The following is a 27150-nucleotide window of genomic DNA, read 5'->3' as shown; positions in this document are numbered from 1 at the left end:
TCCACAACTGCTTCCTGAATGAGTGGATAAATACAGCTATGCCTGAGCAAGAATGCTAATAACAATACATATACTAGCTATCCTCTTGAAGTATTCTTGCTTTAAAGAGTACATTGCCAAAATATGCAAACTACAGATATAATAGAAGACAGTTACTACATGTTTTGATGACTCTAACACTGAGCCTCTTCTTTCGAACCCAGAGCCAAGTACATGATGTGGAAGTCATCTGTTCTCTGGCTACCCCTCGGCCCTGATCTATTTTAACTAAACCACTTAGTTAATCTGAATGCTTTTTTCCCCCCAAACACATAAGCCTCTACTCTATGTATGGCACTGTTGAATATTGATTCAAAATTTAAATTCCCATTCTATCTGTCATCATGAGAACACAGCACTTGTAAATTACTTATCTCTGTACTGGTGCACTGCTTATGACAATACTGCCAGCATTTAGACATTTAAAAATTCTCAAACGTAAAATTCTTATATTTATGCAAATAAAGGAGGATACTGACTCTTAGAGCATATGTACACACAATTTATTTTCTGCATTGAGAAAGCTAAGAGTTAATTTTAAAGCAACTGGCAGCTAAGATATCAAAGTAACGTGCTAACAAAAGTACCGAAGAGAAGTAAGAAAGGACATAGTGGATAGAAAACAAAAAGGCAGTGATGTGAGTTCTACAGTCACTGACTTCCTTAGTAGAAGCTAATTGTATTCACATCTTCAAAAATTGATTTTCTCTGGGAATCCTATAGAACAGCACTGCATAGACAAATAGCAATCTTGTCCCCAGCAGATATAATTCACACTGCATTATGATCACCCAAGTATGTGATATGCCCGTTAAGACTCAGATATAAAATAGATCAAGTAGCCATGTATACTAAGAACTTGGCCGTGAGTTGGCTCAACCATTAAGGAGGGATGTGGTCACAAGGTTGCTAGTATCATCAATGCATCCATTATCACACAGGCTAATGACTAAGTGAACTATAGAATATGGTACCTGGTGGAAGAAGTAGACACTTGAAGGATGTATCTTGTCTCCAGCAAATTCCTATCTCTTTATTCAGTTTCCTACCACATATGTCCCACTATAAGTTTCACCATCGCCTAAAAATAACGGTTTAAGTAAACATCGATTGAAAGGTCGGAAACTGTGAGACAAAATAATCTTTATTTCTTTACATTGTTTCTACCATATATTTTTGTCACAGTGAATAAACTGGGAAAGAAAATTGGTTATGAAAAGGGGTTGTTATGGGAAAGGAAACCCGAACATGTGACTCAGGTGTCTTTGGAACTAGTTTGAAAGAGGAATAAAGATTATGTTTGGTGGAGAAAAACATGCCTTTTATACTGTAAGAGGAACTTGATAAGTATCTCTGGCTATTCAAATGATAATAGCTGATGAATGTGTGAAATAAAGATTGTCTTCATGAAATGATGAGTCTACTAGGCATTGGACCAGCGGTCAGTCATTATATGGGTCTCACAAAAATTCATATATATTTTTCATGCCCTGAGACTCTGTGGGATGTAATGTAAAATCAATAAAAATCTAAAAACAATTCAAGTCAACATGGCTTCCAGAATGTGACGTGGATGCTGATGAATGACTTTAGTCAGATTGAGAATGAGAATTAGGAAGAAAAAAAAAATCATGGCAGAATCATGAGACAAGCTTTTGGTTTTGAAAAGTAAAAGACACACATCTGAAGTTGGAACAAAGGAAGGTATGATGTTAAAGAGACAAGCCTCATTAAAAGAGATAAGGTGCTTTCTATGAAGACAGTAGATGAATCTGTGAAGAAAGATGTCATGACTGCATCTCAGGATTTTCCAGCTTGGATTCAGGATGGATCAAGGGTGTAAAGTAATATAATTTAATTTGAAAAGAGAGTTTTAGGAGCATACTCATTTCAAACCTCCTGAATTCAGACATTTTCACCAAACCTATATTTGACAAAGAGCTAATATCCAAATTATATAAAGGTCTCAAGAAATTAAACATCAACAAACAAAATAATTCAATTACAAATGGGGTACAGTGCTAAACAGAATTCTCAACAGAGGAATATCAAATGGCCAGGAAACACTTAAATTAATTCTCAACACCTTTAGCCATCAGGGAAATGCAAGTCAAAATGATTCTGAGATTCCCATATTACACCTCTCAGCGGTTACAAACACCGCTTTTTCTGGCAGAGAACCAGAGAACCTGGGTTCGATTCCCAGTTTCCGCATTGCTCCTCACAAGGATCTGTAAGCCCTGTTTCAATGGATGCAATCTCTCAAAAATCCAGGCCAAAAAAAAAAACAAAAAAACCCAAAAAACAAAACCAAACAAACAAACAAACAAACAAAAAAACACGCCAGTGTACAGAAAAGTAACAACAACAGCCCATGCTGGGGAGGACATGAAGGAAAAGGAACACTCCTCCACTGCTCGTGGGAGTTCAAAATTATACAACCACTTTGGAAATTAATCCGATATTTTCTTTAAAAATTGTGAATAACTCTACCTTAAGACCCAGCTATACCACTCCTGGGCATATACCTAAAAGATGCTCCGCCATACAATAAGGACACTCGCTCAACTGTGTTTATAGCAGCTTTATTCGATATAGCCAGAATCTGTAAATAACCCAGATGTCTCTCTACTGAAGAATGGATAGAGAAACTGTGGTACATTTACACAACGGAATACTACTCAGCTATTAAAAATAAGGAAATCATTAAATTTGCAGGCAAATTGATGGAACTAGAAAATATCTTGTGTGAGATAACCCAGCAGCAGAAAGACACACATGGTATGTATTCACTTACAAATTGATTTTAGCCATAAAGTACAGGACAACCATACTACAATTCACAGAACCAAAGATAAACAGCAAGGAGGACCCAAGGGAGGGTGCTTAGTTCTCACTCAGAAAGGGAAATAGAATAGATTGCGGTAGTGGATGAAGAGAGGAAATAAAGTAAGAAAGGGAGCACAGACAGAAATGAGGGTGGAGATCAGACTTCTAGAGAACTAGAAGACAGAGTTTCCGCACAGAGAAGAGAAACTGTGGGCAGAGGCATCTCTGTAACAAGCTTGAGACTTAAGATAGGCTGGGCTTCTGTGAGGAGATGGGGTGACTCTAGTGAAACTCCTAGTAGCAGGGGTCATGGGGACTGAAGAGAACACCCTCTAACTAGACTAGACTCCTAGTAGAGGGAAGGGAACACCAACCCACCAACAAAAGCTTTGAATCAAAATTTACCCTGCCTACAAGATGTTCAGGGATAAAGATAGAGCAGAGATTGAGGGAATGTCCAACCAATGCCTGACCCAACCCCTGACACTATTAATGACATTCTGCTAGGCTTGCAGACAGGAGGCTAGCATAGCTGCCCTCAGAGCTGCCCCACCCAGCAGTAGTTCAAAACAGATGCTGAGAATCACAGCCAAACATTGAGGAAAGGATAGGGAGTCTTGTGGAAAAGTGGGGGAAGGGAAGAAAAAAAGAACCTGCATTGGACAGGAACTCCACAAGAAGATCAGCAGAATCAACTAACCAGCTATCAGAGGAACTTATGGAGACTGAAGCACCAACCAAGTACCATACATGGAGTTGACCTAGGGCCCCTATTCAGATGTAGCAGATGGGCATCTTAGGCTTCATGTGGGTTCCTTAGTAAGGAAGCAGAGATGAGGAAGGATGTCTTTGACATAGGTTCTGTTGCTTGCTTTTTAATCACTTCCTCCTGGTGGGCCTGTCTTGCCAGGCTGTAAGGAAGAGATGAGCTCGGTCCAGATGTGACTTGATGAGCTGGGGTAGATTAAGAAAGGGCTCCCTTTTTCTTATAATTTTGGTTGAGAGCCTAGCCTTTCATGGCTGAGCCATCTCTCCGACCCTGGCCTCCCTTTTTCTAGGGAATAGGGAGGGAGGATAGGGGATGAGGGAGGAAGGGTACAACCCAGCAGAGAGGAGGGACGGGGCTACAATCATGATATAAAGTCAATAAATAAGTAAATTAAGCTTTATAAAAGTTTTTCACCCCAACAGGCCCAAGTACTTCTTGACTTAATTCCATCTGTACTGTGGGGGTCTGAACAAGATTGACCCCCAGAGGCTCATATACTTGAATGCTTAGTCACCAGGGAGCAGAAATGATTAGAAGGATTAGGAGGTGTTGTCTTGTTGGAGGAAGTGTGTCATTTCCAGCAAGTTTTCAGATTTCAAAAGCCTATGCTAGGTCCACTGTCTTACTCTCTTGGCCTGTAGATCAGAATGTAGCTCTCAGCTACTGTACAGCAGCACGTGTGTGACCATGTTCTCTGCCCAGGATGATAACTGACTAAGTCTCTGACACTGTAATCAAGCCCCCAATGAAAGGGTTTCCTGTATAAGAGTTGATTTACAGGCTGGAGAGATGGCTCAGATGTTAAAAGCAGCACTGACTGATCTTCCAGAGGTACTGAGTTCGATTCCCAGGAACCACATGGTGGCTCACAATCACCTGTAATGTGATCTGATGACTTCTTCTGTCCTGCTAGTGTATATGCAGGCAGAGCACTATATATATGTATTTATGTATGTATGTATGTATGTATATACATATATATATGTGTATATATTTGTGTATACACACACACACATAGTTGATTTCGTTACAGTGTCTCTTCACAACAATAGATAGTAACTAATACACACGGGATGCTGGTTTTGCAACCATATAGAATGCAATGAATACAAGTGAGTAAAGGCTTCCACCCAGATGTCAAAGAAAGACCATTGGGAAGTCAAAAATGACTGATAGGCTCAGAGTTCCTATCATTAAGATGGTTGGTGGTGAAGCCACCAGACTAATGCCAGCTCTGCACTAGAGAACTCAAGAAGTCAAAGATGTCCCGAATGTGAAAATTTGCCACATAAAGCAGCAGGCTAAGATCAGAGTCATATAAGGAGAGGGTTAATATGTGGCGCTGCTTGTAGGTGTCAGGGTTATGAATGTGCAGGTTCTTTAGAGCTCACACCATGCCACGTATGTCCTGAGTATCAATATAGATACTATATATGACATAGAAGGATGGTTTTTAACATTTATGTAGAAGGGTTTGGCTTTGTTTTGGTTGATCCTTCTGTCTTAGACTCCTGTGTCTCATGTCTGAAATGGCCTTTACCCCACGTGCCTGTTTGTGTGACAAATGCCCCTTATAGGTTCCTGAATTTAACCAGCTTCACTATTTTGTAGCACTCTTGCTTGAGGAGTACGCTACTGGGGGTTGGCTTTGCAGGATTTTAGTCTAGCTCCATTTCCTTTTCTTTCTCTGCCTGTTGTGTGTAGAAAGGTGGGCAGACAGCTCCTGTTGCTATGCCATGTCTTTCCCGCCATGGAAAACTCTTTCCCTCTGGAAAATTGAAACCAATTGAAATAAACTCTATCTTAAGTTGTTGCTGGTCATGTCTGAGCATCAAAAAAAGTAATTAAAAATTCAGCTTATATCACAATATGCTGAAAGTATGCAACTTGCTTGTTTGAATTTTACATAGTCCGCAGCGAGCGAAGAGTTTGCCTTGCATCTCAGACAACTCCTCAGAACTGGTCACTTTAGAACTACAAGATGTATTAAGATTTTTAAACCTCTTGAGGATCGATGATGTGTAGTTTTCACTCTAAGGCAGCAATGAGCCAGCAGGTGCTCAATATTGTGGCAAAACGTTATAGTTTGAATATAAAGTGGGATAAAGACCTATGTGTTAATATCTTTGTCTATGTTGATGAAGGCTGGCTGGATTATGATGGTAAGTGGATTAATGAATTAATCTTTTGAAGAGTGCATAGCCAAGTGGGTTGTTAGGAGATAGACCCTGGTTAGAGGAAGTAGGTCAATAAAAGGCTCACGTTATCTTGTTCTTAGCCTATCGCCTTTCCTCTGATTCTGCTGTTTTCCTAATGTGATGGAGCCTCGTGGAAAACCAATTCATAAACGAGGTGAAATGAGATTATACACACTAGACACTCGCCCATATGGCATTCCTTGAAATAGTGAATTCTTTCAAGAGTCACATGGATGAGAATGGAGTCCCATTTGAACCTTCAAATGACATCAGATATCACTTGTATTTTAATAGTCCCACTGGGAGACCTTAAAAGGGACATCTCTGACAACATCCCATACATGTGGAATTATGAAACGAATATTGTTTTTCCAAAACATGAAGACTTCGGGTGCTGTTATACAACATCAAAAGGACTTGGCCTAACAATGGGGGGTACACAGATCTTGTGAAACAGACTGTGGGGAGAAATCATAGGAACAGCCAAATTGGCATTTTGTCTTTCTTTTATAATAGGGAAAAAGCAAAAGACTCATGGGTACTTAGATTATACGTATAAAATAATCACCCAAGCCATTTGGATGTTGCATTCTTGAATTTATAATGTATAAATTTCATTTTTAGAAGTCTTAGTATACATTAGCTTTAGCTATTTGAAGATAATAAAAATGAGCACAGACCTACTTACATAAAAATCTAATTTCCTGGCAGTGGGTGAAGCTCTGCTATGGTTTCAGTGTCCTTTCCAAAATACAGACTGAAAATTAACTGTAATTATAATGTTATTAGGAAGTGAAGAAATGATCCGGCCATGAACCTGTTATCTCAGAAATGGGTTTCTGACTGAAAAAAAAAAAAAGGAAATAGGAATCTGGCCTTTGTTTTATTTTTCCTATTTTGCATATGCCTGCCTAATATCTGGCATGGTAAGATGCAGGATGAAGGTTATTAGTAAATGAAATGTCATATTCTTATACTCCCCAAGCTCCAGAACCATGAGCCAAATAAACCTTCAATGTTTATAACTTCTCTAAACTCTGATATTATCTTATATCACTAGGCAAATGAACTAAGCTAAGTAGCATGAAAATTTGAAGATAAAAGTTAAATATCTGGACTTTGGGAGAAACAGGATGTAAAACAGTCTAGACGATCCATGCAGAAAGATATGTAACTATGTAAAAATATATACTCTTTTACTATTCTACTTAATATTAAGTTTTGGGGGAGGAATATCTGATTTATTAGCATGTTCTGTCCTTGACAATATTTCTCTGGTCAGTTCACCCTCTGCTTAAGATATTAACATATGCTTCCCTTTGTGACAAATGGCAGCCTTCCTGAAGTATGGTGCTGAGATGCAAAAGGTTGGTTCTGTGAGGAGAAAAAAAATGGTATCTGTGATTTAAAAGAATAAAAAGGGTGTAGGTTTGATGTTTAAGTTGAAATAGCATGCATACGTTACAGAGGCCTTTGCTACAATCATGGGCACTCCATTAGAATCAAAGTAATATAACTCCTTTAATCGGAGTGGCTTTCTGCAGGCTTAATGCACATGCTGACTGCTGCCTTAAAGGCACCACCTGACACCTGATACACATTTGATGCTACAGACAGGAGAAATCACCTCTCCAGTCAAGGCAAGTGCTATAGCTTCACATATTCACATATTCTTTCTATTGCAGGCACAAGAAAAATCTACACACTTCAAATGGTCCTTCAGATCAGACCACCCCAGGGCCAGAGCTGTAGCAATTCATCCCACACAGTACTTCCTCGTTCATAAGAAAAGGAAGCTTCTATGTTACCAGCTTATACAGAAAGTGAAGCAGTTGTCAGACTCCTTTTTAGATGCTGTGATGTCTCTCCTTGGTTGCCAGCTTGACTACATCTGGAATTAACTAAAAATCAAAATGGAGGGCCACACTTGTGAGGGATTTTTTTTTTTGGCTTAATTTGTAGTGGAAAGCTGCATCTGATCTGGATCATTGAGGTGGGGAGATCGACTGTTAATCCAGATCTCTTAAGGTTGATGACTTCACCTCTAACGTGGCCCACACCTTCTGCTAGAAGCCTACATAAAGATGATGGAAGCCTCCCTGTTTGCTCTTCTTCTTGCTTGCCAGTCCATTTCTTTTCTGACATTAGAGACTCCTTCTCTGGGACCCAGGCATATCATGAGGACCAGCTGAGACATCTATCCTTGTGGATTCTTGGACCTTAAATTCCCTGAATCCCTTTCTGAACTGATCAAGACAAGAAAGTCAATCTAAGGATCTTCCCCTAATTTTTAAAAGCTACCTTAAAGGAAGGCTTTACACCGTAGCTGTGGCTTTTATATCCTCAATTTCTATTTTTATATCCTCAATCACCTCTTACAGAAAATACAACTATTGGAAGCTCAAAGTTGTGACTTTCTTTGCGGACATTTTGAAGATCCTCCACTCCAGCCTGCAGTCATCTTGTCTCTAAGAACTGCCTGGGCCTGATCCATAGTTATAAGGCCACAGCTGTGAGATGAAGCAACAGACTCCAGGTCCCCACTTGAAATGAGTAGATGAGGGAGAGGAGTCTGCTTTAAGGTGAGTGGGAATACGTCACCACTCTTAGGGGCTTTGGAATCAAGTACAAATGGCCCTCTTAATAGTTGCCTCAAATGTTGACTCAAGCGTGTCACACAAGTTGGTTTTTTGAGAAAGAAAATTATTATGTACTGAAACTATACAGAAGAAATGAGTGCAAATGAGAAAAATGGAATGAGCATATTCTGTGGGCTTCTTGCGTTCTAGCAGATTCTAGCAGATTCTAGCTGCCTTTGAATCTTGGCCACATTCATAACCTTCACTTCCAGGAGACACTTCCAATTTTTTTTTTCATTCTGTAATATACATTTCTTATCTGCTTAAGAAAAACATATAGCAACATACAGCCACCATGAAAAAATCTTACAGGAACTTCACAGATCCTGCGAAGTGAGAATAGCAGCCAAAGCCCCTAACGTGTAAGTCACTCCCACTCTGATGTTTCCCACTTTCATCTAACTCGGATCCACAATGGGCTGTAGCCAGCGTTAGTAAAGACACAGTACTGGCAACATGTACATGTTTAGACAAGGCCTTAAACAATGACTCCAAATAGTGTCACATTAAGAACTGTAGGAAACACTTAGAATTGTCAGCTTAGAAAAGAAATGACTAGAAAAGGTAAATGATCAGTCTTGAGGTTGAATAATAAGAAATGTAACTTGATGTTTCGTGGCAGATTCTTTATCTTAATGCATGACCATTAAAATGAAATAGGTTCTTCCAAAGGTATTGAGTTACTTGATATTGGAAGTATCCCAAAAGTCTAGATGTCCTCTTAGCACAATGGTGATAACAAATGCCATTCAAGCCACAAATCAAATGTGTGGTTGGTACTGTTGTAAATTTGCTTCTAACTCTAAGGTTATGTTCCATCAATTTCTCCCAAACACCTGTAGGAACCATTATAAAATAGAATACTAATATCTGCATGCTGGTTGTAAGAATTTTCTTTGAATTAAAAGTTTCCATTGCAGAGGTATGACCCTTAAAACTCAAGGTGTTCTAAAGGGAGCCCATTAAGATTCAGTCACTAAACAACTTACAAATCTCAGGAAGTCCCTGAGGCTTACCATATTCACATGATCCATTCCTCCCCAGAGTTTTATGGGCAATAGAGATTGCAGACAAAAAAAAAAAAGAGTCTGACCTGGTGAAATGCTTTAAAGTCATGTAGAGAGTTCCAGGGTTCCTATACTTGCTATATATTACTCTTGTATGAGGTAATATAGCTACCTAGGTGTAATCATATTCCTGTAATTAACCATTCACCCATATTTCTGGTAGTAATCTCAGTCAGTTCAATGACTTGTGAAGTTGGACTTTGATGATACGGTTATTTAGTTTAGTAGTTGTTTCACAATCTGCAGTAAATAGAAGTTTGTTCATGTTTCCTCGGGATAACTGTCATACAACAAAGGTGAATAACACTTCATTCAATCCACAATAATCTAGTACCAAGGAAAACTTTCTGATGGACAGACATTATGAAAGTACAAAAGGCAATGATATTTACCACTTTATGACCCTATGCTCACACAAAGGGGAATGTTCTTTACAATGACATTTAAAGTTTTGTTTAAGATCAACTGTGTAAAACAAAGCAATAAGTACACGGTACACCAAACACATTCTCAGGGCTAACGACATCATAGCTGAGTTTCTTCCATTAAGCCATCAAGCCTGGGATCCTAGCATGATCACCACTCTAGAAAGTTCTATTGCTTTTTGGTTGTGAGTCTAGTCTTCTTCGTGTGCTGAGGGTGGGGGGTAAACTGTTGCTGACCCTCTGAAATGTACTCTGGTCACTGCCCCTTGACTAGACAGACTGGAAACACATAGAGGAAGGGGATGCAGGCTATCCTGATGAGACCTAGTAATAGTCTGTGGCCAGACAGTGGTGTAGGAACCCCCCTAACCCCTGCCATGAAGGTCTAGGGGAGGGGAATAGGGCAGAAGAGAAAGGGATGATGGGAACAGGAGGATGAGGCCAGGGGATAACAATCGGGATGTAATGTGAATAAATTATAATAAATAAAGTATACATACAAAAGAAAATTCTGCCCTCAGAAGGCTTGTGTTTGTTTCAAAATTTACAAAGTAAGCTCATTAGAAGCCTAGCATTTTTATATGGCCCTTTCTTCCTTTATAAAAACTATTTACTGAACTCCCAGATATTCTCAGATGGTTTCTTTTATTAAAACATTTTTTTTTTAAATTCAGACACATTTCAAGAAATGGATAAAGCCGCTTAAAACACATAAAAGATTACTAACTCTTGTGCTGCTGATGCTCTGGGAGCCAGATTAGCATATTTCCTACCATTCTTTTATTGTGAATATCAAGACCATATGATGCACAGCGAAGCTAATCAGGTTTTGTTTGTTTGCTTCATTTTATTTTGTTTAGTTGGTTTTTTTCATTCCCTGTACTTCTTCTGAGTATCACTAACTATAGTAGACTTTAGAAATTTCATACGGTGCTTTACATGGTGCAGTAGTGATAGCCTTAACTTGGAAACCATGACGTAAAGCCTATCCTTGGCTTTAAATTCCACCAGGTGTCTTTATAAGAAAGGGTCAGAGGGGGTACCATTTGGATACACAGATGGCAGAGCACAGACATAAACACAGGAGCAGACACTTAATCCAAGAATGAACAATAACAACAAAAGCAGGAGATGTAGGGAACAAATCTCCCTAGATCTAAAGGAATCCTAGACCTGTAGACACCCAAGTTAGAGTTCCGTCCGTGCTTATGGTTCCATAAAAGTTTACAGTATCCATTAGCCCACTTCCCTGGCAAGGAAATGAAAGCATTCATACATTAATATTTATATGTTTTACGTATTCCACAAAAAGGTATAAAAATGTCCTTTAAACTTAGGAAAGACGCCTTTACTTACAGAAAGAAAAGCTTAATGATGCCTGCCCTAAAATGCCATTCACAAATCATTCTACAGTAAAAAGCCAAAAGCTTGACAATCCATCCTGTTGAGTGGGCTGTAAACAAACATATACTTACTGATACCAATGAGAGGGGAAACATGGCACAACTTTTATGAAAAGGGATTTGAAGAGACCAATTACAGTATGCGAGCATTTACAATCTAGCACAGCACTTCTACATCTAGGAACCTACCTTGAAGTTTTAACTGGAAAAAAAATATGAAAACACAAAATATTTGTGCAAGGTTATTATTTATCATGACGCTATTTATAGCTGTAAATAAATAGAAATGACCTAAGATTCCAAACACACGAAAGGGTGAAACTGATGAAGTTCTGTGCAGCTATAAAAGTGGATGCATATTGGAAGCATGAGGATAATTATATCATATGAGGTAGGAAGTATGGGATGGAGCAGGAAAAAGAGCAACATCTTTGAGATAATTTATGGATAGCTTGGCCCACTGATAGATGTTCATGTTCTATACACCTCAAGAGATACATCAGCCTGGTGGGGGAAACACAGCGGACAAATAAAATCAAAGCAGCTTAATCCCATTTCAAATGGGTTCCATATCTACAGCGAAGGGCAATCAAAGAGCCATCCTGAGTGCTTATAGTAATAGAGAAATGTAGGGGGTTGACAGAAGCTCAGAGGAATCTAGCATCCTTCCATTTCATTACTATAATGATGTGGGCAAAGAAAGCACGGAATTAATTTTGAGATATTATAATACTGAGAAAATGAGGAAACATTATAATCATGTTAGGAAGCAGAACTCTAACTTGGAAATAAGGAAAAAAATAATGGATTTAAAAATATGTGTAAACACGTGCTTGCATGGATGCAGGCATATTGGCATGTGTGCAGACATTTATGTAGATACTTACAGGTCTTCTGTCTGTTGGAAGTACCAGAGCATAGAATTCAACAACAGCACTGAGCAATCTCACACCTCGATTTTGATTTCTACTCTTCGTTACTGAGAACATGTTCATTATTTCTTGAAGAAAGTATTGGTTCCAAAAATGGGGCAAAGAAATATAAGAAAATCTAGAAAATCAGAAAGAACTCAAAAAGAAAGAGAACAACTTGAAGAGTCTCCACTGGCCAAATGCCGCACCAACACCAGCCTATTTTACATCTTTAATGACTTTATAATCTATGTAAAAAGTATAAACTGATAGTGACTAAGTACGTAGGTCCAGTTGTAGGTAGGTATATATAGGAGAAGACTATACAAGGGAAAACAACAGAATGAGGAATGAGGTTAAGAAGTAGATGAAGTTAGGAAACTTCAATTCTACTATTAAGCAGAGGAAGAAACACTTGATTCTAAGACAACAGAAACTCCAGGCAAGATGACTGTGTAGTCTTCAAGAAGCTCTTTTAGTCGGGTAATAGTTACAAACAAAGGGGGAAAGCTCTGGATCTACAAAAAGAAGAAGTAAGAGTAACACCACCAAGAAAGGGCTGAGGGACAGGTGGACACAGAGCTACAGCTTTGTGACACTGAAATAAAATACATCCTCAGTTGCAGTCTAGTCAGTATGGCTAACAACACAGTAGCAAGTCAAGAAAAACACATAGATCAAACTGGCCTATCCGTTTATGTCTCTGAACACATCAGTTGGTGCAGCTCTCAGACCTAATCAGAAAAGGTTCTTTGTGCAGAGGATGGCAATTAACACAGAAAACCACATCTGGTAAAAGTTCAGAAAATAAGGATCTGTGGAATGCTCACTTATAAATGAATATCTATATCACACATCAGCTCCCAGAGCTTGGGGATTGTTGTGGAAGAGAGGTTGGAAAGTTGTGAAAGACAGAAGGGAGGGAGGGTCAGAGAGACACTTTATTTTGGAGATGGCAAGACGGCTGCACCCATGAACTTGTAAGAGCTGTTGTTGCCTGCAGAAGAGTCCCACAAGATCAAGCCAGTCAGCACTCCATCACCATCACGGGAGGGGGGATGTCTCACGGGTCTCCAGAACTAGTGGAGGATCTATTGACAATTGACTGATACCGGGGGAGTTAGAGGCAATTTACTTTCATAAAGTGACCCTTGGTGGTTAAAGCATACTCCAGTAGACAGACTTACAAATTGGATTCAGTATGTTAATTTAAAAGAAAGATGACGTGAAGTTAGAGATAGGTAAACGTAAGATCAAAATAAGTTGAATGCAAGTTTGAAATTCTAAAAGAATTAATAACAACATATTTTAAAGGAACAGCAAAGCAATACATATTAATAAGTATTCATTTTAAAACTTAAAGTGTGTGGGCTTTTTCATTGAAAAAACAAACAAATAAACAAACAAACAACAAAATAAACTCCACTTATTCATATATAGTATTCTGATCAAAGTTTCCTCTCCAACAACTCCTCGCAGATTCTCCTCACTCCTAAAACTCCATATCCTCTCTTTCTCTTTAGAAACAGACTACCACACAGAGGAGTCTAAAAAAATATTGAGAAACAAGTAACAAACACCCACAAAACAGAAAAGCACAAAACAAGAGAGAGAGAGAGAGAGAGAGAGAGAGAGAGAGAGAGAGAGAGAGAGAGAGATGGGCGGGGGGAGAGGGAGAGAGAGAAGGCTACAAAAATACCATTGAGCCATTTGTTTTACATTGCCTATCTACTGCTGTGTTTTGGGTTTACCTTTACTTACAGTGAAAACACTAAGTGTATATTATGAAATTGTCAAGTATTATTAAAAAGCAAGAAAAGGTATAGAAAAGCCTCAGATTATCGGGGGATTTAAATGCCAGGCAAGTAAGTAACTTTGATCTGTATTCTTTCCTGGTAGAGGCAAAACTCCTGGAGAAGATATATTTGAACTGACCAATCAAATTAAAAATAAGATATAATTTTTAAAATAGTATGACTGCAAGGTGAGTTTCATGACGTTTACAACTTTAATGTAGTTTATACGAAAGTATCCCTGTGCCTATGCAGTCATACTGAAGGATGTGTATGCAAAAGCTACAGAGACATGAATATGTACTTTGAAATACTTGCAAAACACACATATGCAAGTATAGAAAGGGTGAGTGTAAAGGGAGCTACTGAGGGAGTAAAAGATGTAAACCATCAAGCAGGACAAACAGACTTCTAAATAGGCAGATGAGTGTGAGAGCTTGAGAGATAGTCTCCATGGCCATTTTGCCACTTTGTCTTTGAGATTACAACAACAAAAAGAAAAACAGAAAGATTCTCCAAAACAGGCATTCACTGAATCTTGAAACTGACACTCCAATCAAATCCTCTGATAATAAAGATATGTTCATCACAATGACACCTCCCCAACAAAGACAGACATACATTTCTCACTTCAACAGTCTTACTGGCAAATTGAGGTTTAAACCCCAATTTTAGGTCTCAGGGTATTGCTAAGGGAATACCAGTCATGTTAGCTACAGATATGTTTATTAATAGAATTTCTACCATTTTAAGAAACCATTTATTTTCTCCTAAGTGCTTTTGTGGAGCAAATTATTATTACTCTTTACCAAATAAGCTTGCATTTATTCACTTACTATAGAGACATCCTATGTCCATCTACTACTCTTCAGCAAGACAAACTCCTTTTCTTTTTTTTTTTTTAAGTTTTTAAAAATTTATTAATTCATTCATATTACATCTCAGTTGTTATCCCATCCCTTCTATCCTCCCATTCCTCCATCCCTCCCACTTTCACCCTATACCACTCCCCTATGACTGTGACTGAGGGGGACCTCCTCCCCCTGTATATGATCATAGGGTATAAAGTCTCTTCTTGGCAGCCTGCTATCCTTCCTCTGAGTGCCACCAGGCCTCCCCATCAAGGGGACATGGTCAAATATGGGGCACCAGAGTTCATGTGAAAGTCAGACCCCACTCTCCACTCATCTATAGAGAATTACCTGTCCCTTGGCTAGATCTGGGTAGAGGAAAGAGTCAAATGGTATATACTCACTTATAACTAGACACTAGCTGAAGGGACATGTCCCATGAAAGTCTTCACCTACCAGGAAAGTGGGATAGATGCGAGGACATCATTTTGGGACTCTAGGTGAGAGAAGTATGGGAGAATGGGGAAATAGAAGGATCCAGAGGGTCCTAGAAACCTACAAGTAGAACATTATGATGGGCAGATCTGGACCCAGGGGTTCTGCACAAACTATGGCACCAACCAAGGACAATACATGCAGGAACTCCTTTTCTAACTCATTGAATGTACTATATTTTTAAAGGTAGCTTCTACTTCTGTTTATTAGATACTATTTCTTCACTAGAACACTACAAAAACAGCTTTGGAGATAGCTTGGTCAAGAAACATACCTGATGGTAGGAAATAAGTGATTTTTTTTTCTTTTTTAGTAGGCTTTTGTTTGTTTTTTGGTTTTTTTGTTTTTTGTTTTTTTTGTTTTGTTTTGTTACAAATAATACATGGGAAGTTTGTGGGTTTTTCCTACTCAAACTATGTCAAAAACAGTGACCCAAATGTCTGAAGTGCCTTTATAATAATTTGACAGTTGTTCAAATTTTTGTCAAAGTATGTAAGAGATTAATTTATCCTGACTGTTGCATGCACATGCAATAACCCTGCCTATTGTTTATATTACTATCTGTGGAGAACTGGGTATTTTAGAGAGCTTTTCCATTTGTATGAATTCACCCTCCATTGCTTCCTGCTTTTACCCTCTCTGCCTTTCTGTTGGACACAGTGCTAATCATCCCCATCATCCCCCAGTATCTATGAGGTCACAAGCAGCAGCAGGGATGCTGAAGCATCGCTTCTGCTAGCCTGCATCTGCTTCCAATTGCCATTCCCCGACCCCAGTATTCCTCCTTTTGCTTGCACAGTCTCCTCCATCCATCCTATTGCCTGTCTGTATGTTTTTTTTTTTTTACAGTGGGACACATGGAGATTAAACATCAATTCTCATACTCATCCCTCCATATATTCATTACTGCATGTATATAGTGTATTTATTTTTTCCCATATTCCAAACACAAAGGTTAAAATAAAATCATAAAAAAAAATAAGTGTTTGCTGTTTGTTTTGTAATGTACCAGACTTTCCTGATTAGAGGCAGCCTCTACTCTTTCCTTCAGCTTTGTAGCCAAACAAGATAATTTACTTAAGACTGTACAAAGAGATGAGCTGGAACTAACAATTAAATAAGAGTGAGCCAAAATGATGACGATGATGGTGATGATGATGATGATGATGATGATGATGATGATGATGATGATGATATGACGACGACGATGATAATAATGGTCTAGTTTTAGGTGCTTTCCAATTCTCCATTCCAAGTGTTCCCTCTGTCTGAAGACAGCTCCGCATGGATTCATCAGTGTAAAATCTACTGAGTTAGTGTGTGGCATCTCCGAGAGGCTTTCACTGTCAATTCTAATGAGTTATTACTAATGGCAGGCAGTTCCTAGCAACAGCTGGTCGTACTTATCTAGCGTAAGAAGGAGATAAATGAGACCTGTGACAACCTGAGCTGGCAGCAGGGACAGATCAAGACGAAGGCAGAAGGGCAGGCTCTCCAGACGGTTGTGGAAAGCCCCGCCACACAAGCTGCTTAAATGTTCCCGAAGGTGCATCCCCTCACTCACGCATTTGCCGTAGGCCACCTACCTCACAAAGTGTCTTCGTCACACCTTTGGATACAATTGCAGCAGAATATGTTTATATATATATATGACCCTTTCAGGAACTTCTAGAATTATCAGTCAAAGCCATTTTCTTACTGCAGATTTCATAGCTCCATTTCACAGTGGAGTGTTTTCTTTCTAACCTAAGAGATCAGCAACTTAGAAAGGCTTGAAAATTATCTTTTACACTACAGCAAATTGTGTCTACTGTGGCCTCTTAGTTTGATTTTTCTCAAAAGAACGCAATCTCCTTAAGACTGCTTCTTATTCACACTTGCTTCCCAAAGACCCAAGGGTTCTAGGCAGTTTGACTGTTATTTTCTATATCAATCATCAGTGGATTACACCGCTGCCAAATGCTGTTCTACTTTTTACTGTAACGTAATAACCAATTACTGTAGTAAGAGAACAGTCAAAAAAAGACCATGTTTAGTCATTCAAAAAACTATGAATTTTATTGATTGGTTTGGTATAGACCTGCTTGATTTCCTACCTAGCTTTATTTGTTTTAACACTAAGCAAACTCTAGCAAATATTGCAAGGCAGCAACTGTTGGGACATTTGGGGTCTTTTTAGATTTTTAAATTTTATTATAAGTTATTCACATCCTGATTGTTACCTCCCTAGCTCCTATCTTCCAGTTTCCACTCTCCCTCCCTCTTCTGCTCTATTCCCCTCCTCTAGACCTCAGACCTGGGGGGTGCTCCTCCCCTACCATCTGAGGACAGTCTATCAGGTCTCAACAGGATAGCCTGCATCTCCTTCCTCAAGGCCACATCTCCAAAGGGAGGTGATCAAATCTGGGGTAGTAGAGTTCATGTTAGGAGCAGTCGCCTCCAACCTCCCTGCCAAGTGGAGAATGAGCTGTCCATTGGCTGTATTTGAACAGGGTTATAGGTTCTCTGCATGCATTGTCCTTAGTTGGTGCATCAGTTTGTTCAGGATTCCTTGGGACCAGGTCCACCTTGTCCTTGATGGTCTCCCTGTGGAGCTTTTTGACCCCTCTGGGGTCCTTCCATCTCTCCACTTTTCCATAATACTCTCAGCACCCCACCTAGAGTCAGGCTGTGAGTCCCAGCATCTGTCTGGATCCACTTCTGAGTGGAGTCTCTCAGAGGACAACTATGTTGGGCTAATATGCACTTAAAAGTGAGTATATACCTTGTGTGTGTTTCTGGGTCTGGGTTACCTCACGATAACCAGCATCAAATTAAATGGAGAGAGATTCAAAGAAAGTCCACTCAAATCAGGGACTAAACAAGGCTGCCCACTCTCTCTATATCTCTACTTTTCAAAATAGTACTTGAAGTTCCAGCTAGAACAATAAGAAAACAAAAGGAGATCAAGGGGATACACAGAGGAAATGAGGAAGTCAAAGAATTGCTACTTACAAATGATATGCTAGTGTACATAAGTGACCCCAAAAATTCCACCAGAGAACTCCTACAGCTGATAAACATCCTCAGTAAAGTGCCTGGATACAAGATTAATTTAAAAAAAATTGGTAGCCCTCCTGACAAATGGGCTGAGAAAGAAATTAGGGAAACTACATCCTTCACAATAGCCACAAAAAATATAAAGTATATGGGTGTAACTCTAACCAAGCAAGTGAAAGACTTGCATGAAAAATAACTTCAAGTCTCTGAAGAGAGAAATTGAGGAAGATATCAGAAGGTGGAAAGAGCTCCCATTCTCATCCATTCGCAGGATCAATGTAGTAAAAATGGGCATCTCCAATAAAACTGGGTGACCAGGTTGTTGGAAGGCACCATGCCTTCCTGAGATGGACAAGTGAAGCAACCTTTATTCTTTCTTAAAGTTTTATGTGTGTGTATATGAAAATATGCTCTATTAACTTGAAATATGGTTTTAAGGATATCATCAATGCAATATACTTGCCTCTTGCTTATAATATGAGAAAAGCGAATATTTTTAAATGTCTTACAACTCACTAACAAGAAGCAAAGAAAATATCCAGTGACTCAATTAGTCTCAGAATAAGAAAAAAGTAAAGAAAAATAATTTATTAATTATCAATTCCAGTATAATTTTACCTATGAATATTTCATCCATTGAAAACTCTATTTTATCCTGTTTATTAAAAACTGATGCATTGAATATTCACTTCTCTTTCACAAATTGCAAAGTGAAGTGAGTATAAATATTAATTCTGTATCACTTATTAAAATTGCATATCACTAGTATTGATTTCACTTCTTTATTTCCACAGTGTATTTATATTATTAATTTTTGACACCAAGAGTTTAATTTGCCTTTTTTTGAATGTTTTACCTAGCAATGGTAAAATTTCCTAATAAATAAGGTATATTGAAAGAGATTAAAACTTTTTTCTTTCTATTTTTATACTTGTATTTTGAATCAGAGAAGATGACACTTCTCTTATCCTTTTGTCTTACCTCTTTTGTGTTAGAAATGTAAATAATTCTATTATAGAATAATTTCACTAAAGTGATTCCCAAAATTAACTTGTAATAACTCATATTAAAAGCAAGGAAACAAGTATATCTTCATAGATATTCTTTCTGTTTTAGCATTATCATAAAAGTATGGTAACAAGAGAGCTATCAAAAGAGAAAGGATAAGAGGAGATGAGACCAAAGTTATTTCATATTTCTCTCTATATGTGCATATAATATATACAACACATACCTATTGTATTTAAAAACCATAAACTGATTTATGTAACTATCTCACTGATACTAAAGAAATGTACTTAATCAAATCAAGTAAGCCATCTGGGACAAAATTATAAATATATAATCAATATGTTTATAAATGATTAAAGATGATGTGTGATAATTTGATGATGATATAATACAAACTTCAACCAAAGAATGGATGTAAAGAATTAAAAAAAAAACAAATAAAAATGGTATATTAGCTCTATGTTAAAAATAAAACAGTGACATGAGATCATCAAGTTCAAGCACCACGTTGTGTAGAATACGGAGAAGACAGTGTATAAAAACAACTAGAAATGAAAATGACCGGAAGCCTTTTAATTTCACTTACAGTCAATATATCTGAAGTCTTAAAAAGTTCCACAGAGTTAAGCATAATGATATTATTTTGTCATAAAAATGTCTGTGTCTGATTAATAATGGCAACATAGATATAACCTTAAAATACCCAAATTTGATACGGTGAAAATAAAAGCACCAAACAGCAACTAAAACCAGACAATAAAATATTTATCGGCATAGGGAATAGCACAGCCTACTCGTAAGATATAAAAATAGCCTCTTAAGTATACAATCTGTAGTCAGAAATCTCCAGAAATGCAATTGATATTGATACGTACACACATTTCTCTGTGTGCAAATAAAATAGCTCGAAATAGGTTATAGCAGATAATGATAAAAATTATGTGTTATTTTCCTTCATCATATTTTCAGTGTGTTTGTCATTGAACTCCTTTATTGAGAAAAATCTTCTTTTTAGGAAAGCGAGAGTGGAATAAGTTAATGCAAATGATCTTCAAACTGTTCCATAACATGGGGGTGGGGGGAGTACCAAGCTCATTCTAGGAAACCACTATAACCAGACAAGGGCACAACTTAAAGGGAAACTATATGCTAATGAATATAGATGCAAATATTACCAGCAAAATATCTGCCAAAATTCAAGAACACATTTAGAAGAAGATCCTTACCAAGATCACCTTGTATGTATGCATGTGTACATACATATATATATATATATATATATATATATATACATATATGCATACTTACTTTAGTTCAACACACACAAACAGGTAGATGCAATATAGAACATAAAGAGATATTAGCAATTGATCTGCTCACCAGATGCAGGAAAGGCCTCTTATTATTTTTAACATTTCATAATGAAACTTTTGAAGAAAGTAAAAATACAAGAAATAGATTCTCAAATATATATATGTATATATATGTGGGTATATATACACACATATATATATGTATATGGTCTGTATGACTAGCATAATACTAAGTGGGAGGAAATGGAATAAATTTCTTTTAAAGTCAGTAACAAGGCAAAAGATGTCCATAATCCCTATTTTTATTGTATATTATGATTTATGACATAGGTTGAGCAAGAAGGCAAGATAAAGAAATAAAGAGATACAAATAGGAAAGGAAAAAGTAAAATTATCTTTTTTGGAAGGCTATCTGAAAGTACTAAAGATTCTATTAGGACACTTCTAGTTCTTATAAATATGTCCAACAAAACAGTATATAAAAGCAATGCATGAGTCAATCAACTATGTATTAATAACAAACTTTCCAAGAGTATAGTCAATAAAAAGTGAGGTATTATGTTTATGATACCTTTAAAAAATGCTTAGGAATTAAGTCTAACCTAGAAGGTGTAAGAAAATTATACTGAATGCATAAAAAATGGAACATAACTGAAGAACACACTAAAAGGCGGGGAGACAATAATCCTGGGTTGGTAGAATCAGCACACTGAAAATGACTACCCTACCAAAGGAATCAACAGCTGCAGGGTTAACTCGCCCAATTCCCATTGAAATTCCAGAGGCCTCTCAAAACTATAAGTAACAATTCCCAAGTCATAAAGAAACACACACACACACACACACACACACACACACACACACACACACACATTGCCAAAGCAATCTCTAACAGAGAAAGTGATACTGGAGATGCCACAATACATGGGCTCAAATTATACTACAAAGTGTAAGTAGAAAGAGCAGAGATAGAACAATGCCGTAAAGTAGAACTCCCAGGGGAAAAAAAAGCCATTTGGCTACAGTCATCTGATTCTTGACAATAGAACTCCATCATGCATTGTGGGGGGAAAAGCCAGTCTCTTAAATAGATGTTGCAATGAAAATTTGTGATTTATATGTTGAAAGTTTTAACTGAATTCATTTCTCATCTCTCATAAGTTCAGTTCCAAAAGTGATTAAATTCTTTAACAGATGACCCCAAATTCTGGAGATGCAAAAGAAAATTCTATCAAAACACTTGAATAATAGGCAGAGCTAGGACCTCTGAAAGAACTCTACTATCTTGAGAAATAGTCCCAGAATTGACAGATGGGATTGCATGAAAATACAAAGAATGCACAGAGTGAAGGAAAAATTCGGCAAAGAAAAGAGGCAGCCAACTTTGGGGAAAAGTCTTTCCAAATGTACATCTGACACGGTATTGGCATCTAGTGTCAATGAAGAACTTAAAAACTTTAGACTGTAAGGCTCAAAACATCCAAGGAGTAAACTGAATTAACTGGTCACAAATACATTTTCTAATGTTCACCATCATCAGTTTGTAGACCAATTTAAACTAAAATGACATTGAGATTCCATCTCACCTTAGAAGAGCGGTCACTAGAAAGCATATAGAAAGGATATGAGAGTATAGAACCTTTGTTAGCCACTGGTGGCAATTTAAACTGGTATACCAACTATGACACCAGTAAGGAGAACTCTTAAGAAAATTAAGCAAAAAATGAACATATGACCAAATTATACCACTCCTGGATATCAAAAGACTCTCAATGAGCACATCATAAAGACATTTGCACATTCATATTTACTCACCAAATTATTCATAGTAACCAAGATATAGGACTAGTTAAGATAGCCACTAAGTGATAATGGGTAGAGGAATATTATGTGTTATACGTATATCAGAGTTTATTCAACTGCAGAAAAGAATGACATTATGTCATTTGCAGGAAAATACAAAGAACTAGAAAATATTGTATTAAGTAAAATAAGTGAATCTCTTAAAGGCAAGTATCATGTTTTGCTCCTTTATGAAATCTAATTTAAATATATACATTTGCATGTTTTATATTCATTTGTTGTCTGCTGTTGTGATAAACACAACAGCTCGAAACAAACAGGTGGGGAAAGTGTGTTTTTGGCTTAAAGGCTACGGGTCAGTCATCGAGGGAGCTCAGCTAGAACTTGAAACAGAAACCACAGAGGAAATGGATCACTATCTTTTTTTTTCAGTCATCACATCCATGAACACAAATGTACATATACATATATACATGCACATGGAAGTAAGAGGAATCCTATATGGAAGTGATCTAAAGAAGGGAGGAAGGGAGGGAAGAGGGTAATGAAAGAGGAATGATAAGATTTCTCTTTTGGTACTCACAGTTTATATTTGTAGGGAACAGGATAGGGTGTGGAGGCAGGAAAATAAGTCTGGGATGTGAGCATATGAACCTAGCACACTGTCAAAATGTAATAAATTATTGTGTACAGCAATCAAAAATTAAAATCTAGAGTAAAATCAGAAAAGAGGACATTTTTCTCTAGTTTTAACCTTTCCTCATTCAGTGTCCTTTAATTTTCCTATATTGTAGCAGAAATTTTTACATTTTTAAATGTATGTATAACTACTCAGGAATTTGAATGGCTTTGGTATTTAACAAGGAACATAACTGAATGTATTTACCCATTTTCCTTTTTAACACAAGATCACATGGTAATCGGTTACTAATAATACTGGCTGACATTATCATAAGGGAAGAACTTTGTAAAAGTACTTATGAGAAAAAGTGCAGTCTGCCACTTTAAAAACCACTTAACCAACTTAACTTCAGCTAATGATTATCTATATGATAAAAGCTTAAAAAAAAGAAAGAAGGGGAGATAGAGTGTTTTAAGGGTTTCATCTCATGAGACCTTAGTATGCTCAAAAAGAAAAAGAACATCTTGAAGACGCTTTTGGCCCAGAATTTCATTAAAGTCACTGAGAAGCAACTTCACACTGTTTCACAACACAAAGAAGCGCAGATTTCCAAGTGGAGCAAGTTCCAGTAGATGTTTCCTTCTAATTAGTCTAATTTCATTAACACATAACAAATGGAGAGACTGTTTGCTGCTTGTACTTTTCATCCTCACAAAGAAAAGCAAAATCATTTGTTTCTTACTGAAGAAAGAGTCAAGAGTCAGTTTCAATAGAAAGAGTGTGATTTTTGGTGTTCTGATGTAACTGCCTGAAGATCACATAGAGGGAGGAGAGAGAGAGAGAGAGAGAGAGAGAGAGAGAGAGAGAGAGAGAGAGAGAGAGAGAGAGAGAGACTGACTTAATGTAACACATAAACATATGAAGTGTAGAAATACACTTTCTGGAAATCTAGATCTCTACCTTTAAACAAAGAGTGAGAGACAAGAGAAGAAACAAGCACAAATGCACACACACACACATACACACACACACACACACAACTTTATAGGAAATGCAAAAATTCTAGAAAATCTGACATACATCTTCATGAATTTTATAGAAATACTAAAAGATTGTATTTACTTTGAAACAGCACTAGAGATCTTACAATGCTCAAGCATATATCTGAAGAACTAGAGAAATGTTACTATCCTCCCCCTAACATGACAGTAGTTTAAAATTAATCTACACAGCTCAACATTCTAGGACACAAAAGATACACAACACACTCCTTCCCAGTGTCTCAGATATTCTGTTTAACAAACAGAACTATGACATAACGATAAAGGTACAGGCAGCTTAGGCAGTTGTCAAGTGCACATAAACTTGGGCAAATACTTGCTCAAATAGGAATGGGAGAAGCAGTAGGAAGACCTGGACCGGCCAAGTTCTTCCCTTCTTGTAGGCAGACAGGTCAGCTGCTTTTTAAGGACAGAATCAACTTGTTTGGGGGGAGGACTCAGAATAGAGCACCCCAAAGTACAGCCCCTTGCCATGGTAAGCATTCTGAACTGCAAGGACGCAGATTAAAGATCTTCCCATCCCCTTCCTCCTCCTACAATATACGTCAAGACATAGAGAAAGTCCCTCTTTCGAAAACCCAGTCATAAAGCCAGGAAATCCTAGTTTCCAATTCCCCAGCATTCTGAGGAAGTGCTGGATAAAGAGAACATCTGACCTGCCTTGAGAGATTTGGGGGTTTCAGCACTTCCCTCATCCCTCTCTACATCTCTGTCTCCACGCTCCTGTTAGGAGTCTACTTATTGTGCAGTCTCTATTGTAATTTACGTTGTCAACACCCAAACAACAAGGACAAGATGCCAGGAACTGAAACTCGACCAGGATACTCAGATTCTTTTGTAGTACCGAGAATCTGATTAATGCCTGGCAACCCAGAAGTAATGCACTAGAAGGACCGGGAGAGACTGGGGCCAAGCACTCGATAGGCAAGCGAGCAAACCCACTTCCGTTTGCTTAGCCATTCTTCCTTGAATCATGTGGAAAGACGAGTTTCCCCTGCATTTCCTTCTTCCTTTCTAAGGTTCATAAAACTGGGGTTAAATGAATTTGCTGTGTGTGTTTCTTCTGCTAATTAGGCTTTGCCAGTTTTTGTTGTTGTTGTTGTTATTTTATTTTGTTTTTGAGTCCTAAGCAGAAAAAAAAAAAACCCAGAGGACTGAGGAACCATTTTCTTGTCTGTGGTCACTTCCTCTATCTTCCACCTCTGTATGCTCAGCAAGCTGAAAGGTTTCCAAGCAATGAAGGAAGGAAAGAAGACATGAGACAGGGGCATCCTAAAATTACTTCCAAGCACTTATTTTTAAAACTCTCAGGAAGAGAAGCCCCTGCCTGTCCAGGTGCCTTGGGGATCTGCTTTGGAGTTTCTTCTCCCTCTCAAGTCTTGCTTAGGGGCAAGTCCTCACATGCCACAGGGCACTCCTGCTGGTGACAATGCAACCTTTATTAATTCAGGTCTGCCCCATCTCTACCATGGATCTGTCACTGCAGACACCTTGTCACACTGATTATACAGAGAGAATTCTGAGCAGTTCATAGATCATTGCACTGGTTTACCAGAGATGATGATGTTTGATGATGATGATGATGATGATGATGATGATGATGATGATGATAGCAAGAAGCCTGGACCAATCTCACTCCTTTCACTTCTTTTCTTTATTTAAACACAAGCTATCGTGAAGTTGCACAGACAATCACTCAGGTTTCCCCAAGAGTTCTCAAGATGAATACCAGCCTCTCTATGGGAATAGTTATACTATTCATATGCTTATATAAATTGGATTTCATGAGTAAATTTCCTGGTTTGCCCTTTTTGGCTGAAATATGTCCCTTGTTGCAGGAAAATGCAATAAAGCAATGCTGTGTGTTTTTCAAACCGTGGAAAGTTGAAAAGGTTACACGCTGTGTGTGAGTTTTCTATTCTCAGAGTACATATACACATTACATGAAAAAAAAAAAAAACAAAAGAAATCAGCATAATTTAACCAATCCCTATGTCTTTGTTATCCCCACACTGGAATTTTCTGGCAAAGAATGCATAAAAGTAACTTTGCAGAGCAACAGCAGTTTGTTTTGGGGAATTTCAGCTGGCAATCATGACCCTAAGTCATTTCAGTGCAGGGAAACTAAAAATGAGAGGCATGCACCATGTGAGAGTAAGTTATTACACTCCAGCACTGGCGCGCAGAGCCGCTTAGCTAATAAACTCAGCTGCTGCTCACTGGCATTTCCCTAACATGGGCGTGGTCCTTACCCTCCCTCTAACTGATGGGTCCCAATGAGGTTACTGTAAAATAAAGACCTTTTGTTGACTATACATTCACTGGGGGAAATATTCTGAATTGTTTTATTATAGTGGTAAGGTTCCATTTCAAATAACTTAAGGTTTTAGTCACTTTTGTCAGCCATAAATGGTACAAGTTGCACAGCCACTTAAAGGTAAGCCCAAAACTTTGGTAGCAAGTTCTATTTCTTCCCTTTCTTGGCCAGTCAGGATGAGCATAAATTTGACTCAAATACATATACAAAGGGAGGCCAAAAAGTCTAATTTATTTTATAGCTGCTAATATAATTTATAAAAACATTTCTTTAAGTCGTTGAGCTAAATACTGCTGTGTAACCAAAAACAAAGTATTTAAAAGTATAAATCTTTGAACTCCAAATAAAAAGTGCTATTTTATTAAAATTATTTTTAATTATATATAAATGTGTATGTGTGTATGTATATGTGTGTGTATGTGTGTATGTGAGTGCCTGAGCATGTGATTGTGTGTGTGTGTGTGTGTGTGTGTGTGTGTGTGTGTGTGTGTGTGTGTGTATGAGCACACGTGTATGTATGTATGTCTCTGTCTGTCTGTCTGAGCATGTGAACACGAGTGCGAAT

General features: G+C 37.8%; 1 long non-coding RNA gene across 1 annotated transcript in view; it reads right to left on the bottom strand.

Moving 5' to 3' along the window:
• The window catches only part of LOC311585727, a 485117-nt gene that overhangs the window by 74854 nt on the left and 383113 nt on the right, over positions 1 to 27150 (bottom strand). The gene's annotated exons all lie outside the window — the stretch shown is intronic.

The sequence above is a fragment of the Acomys minous genome (genome assembly GCF_964271855.1).
Source record: "Acomys minous genome assembly, chromosome: 16".
NCBI classification, from domain to species: domain Eukaryota; kingdom Metazoa; phylum Chordata; class Mammalia; order Rodentia; family Muridae; genus Acomys; species Acomys minous.
This window is presented reverse-complemented; position numbering and strand designations above follow the sequence as displayed.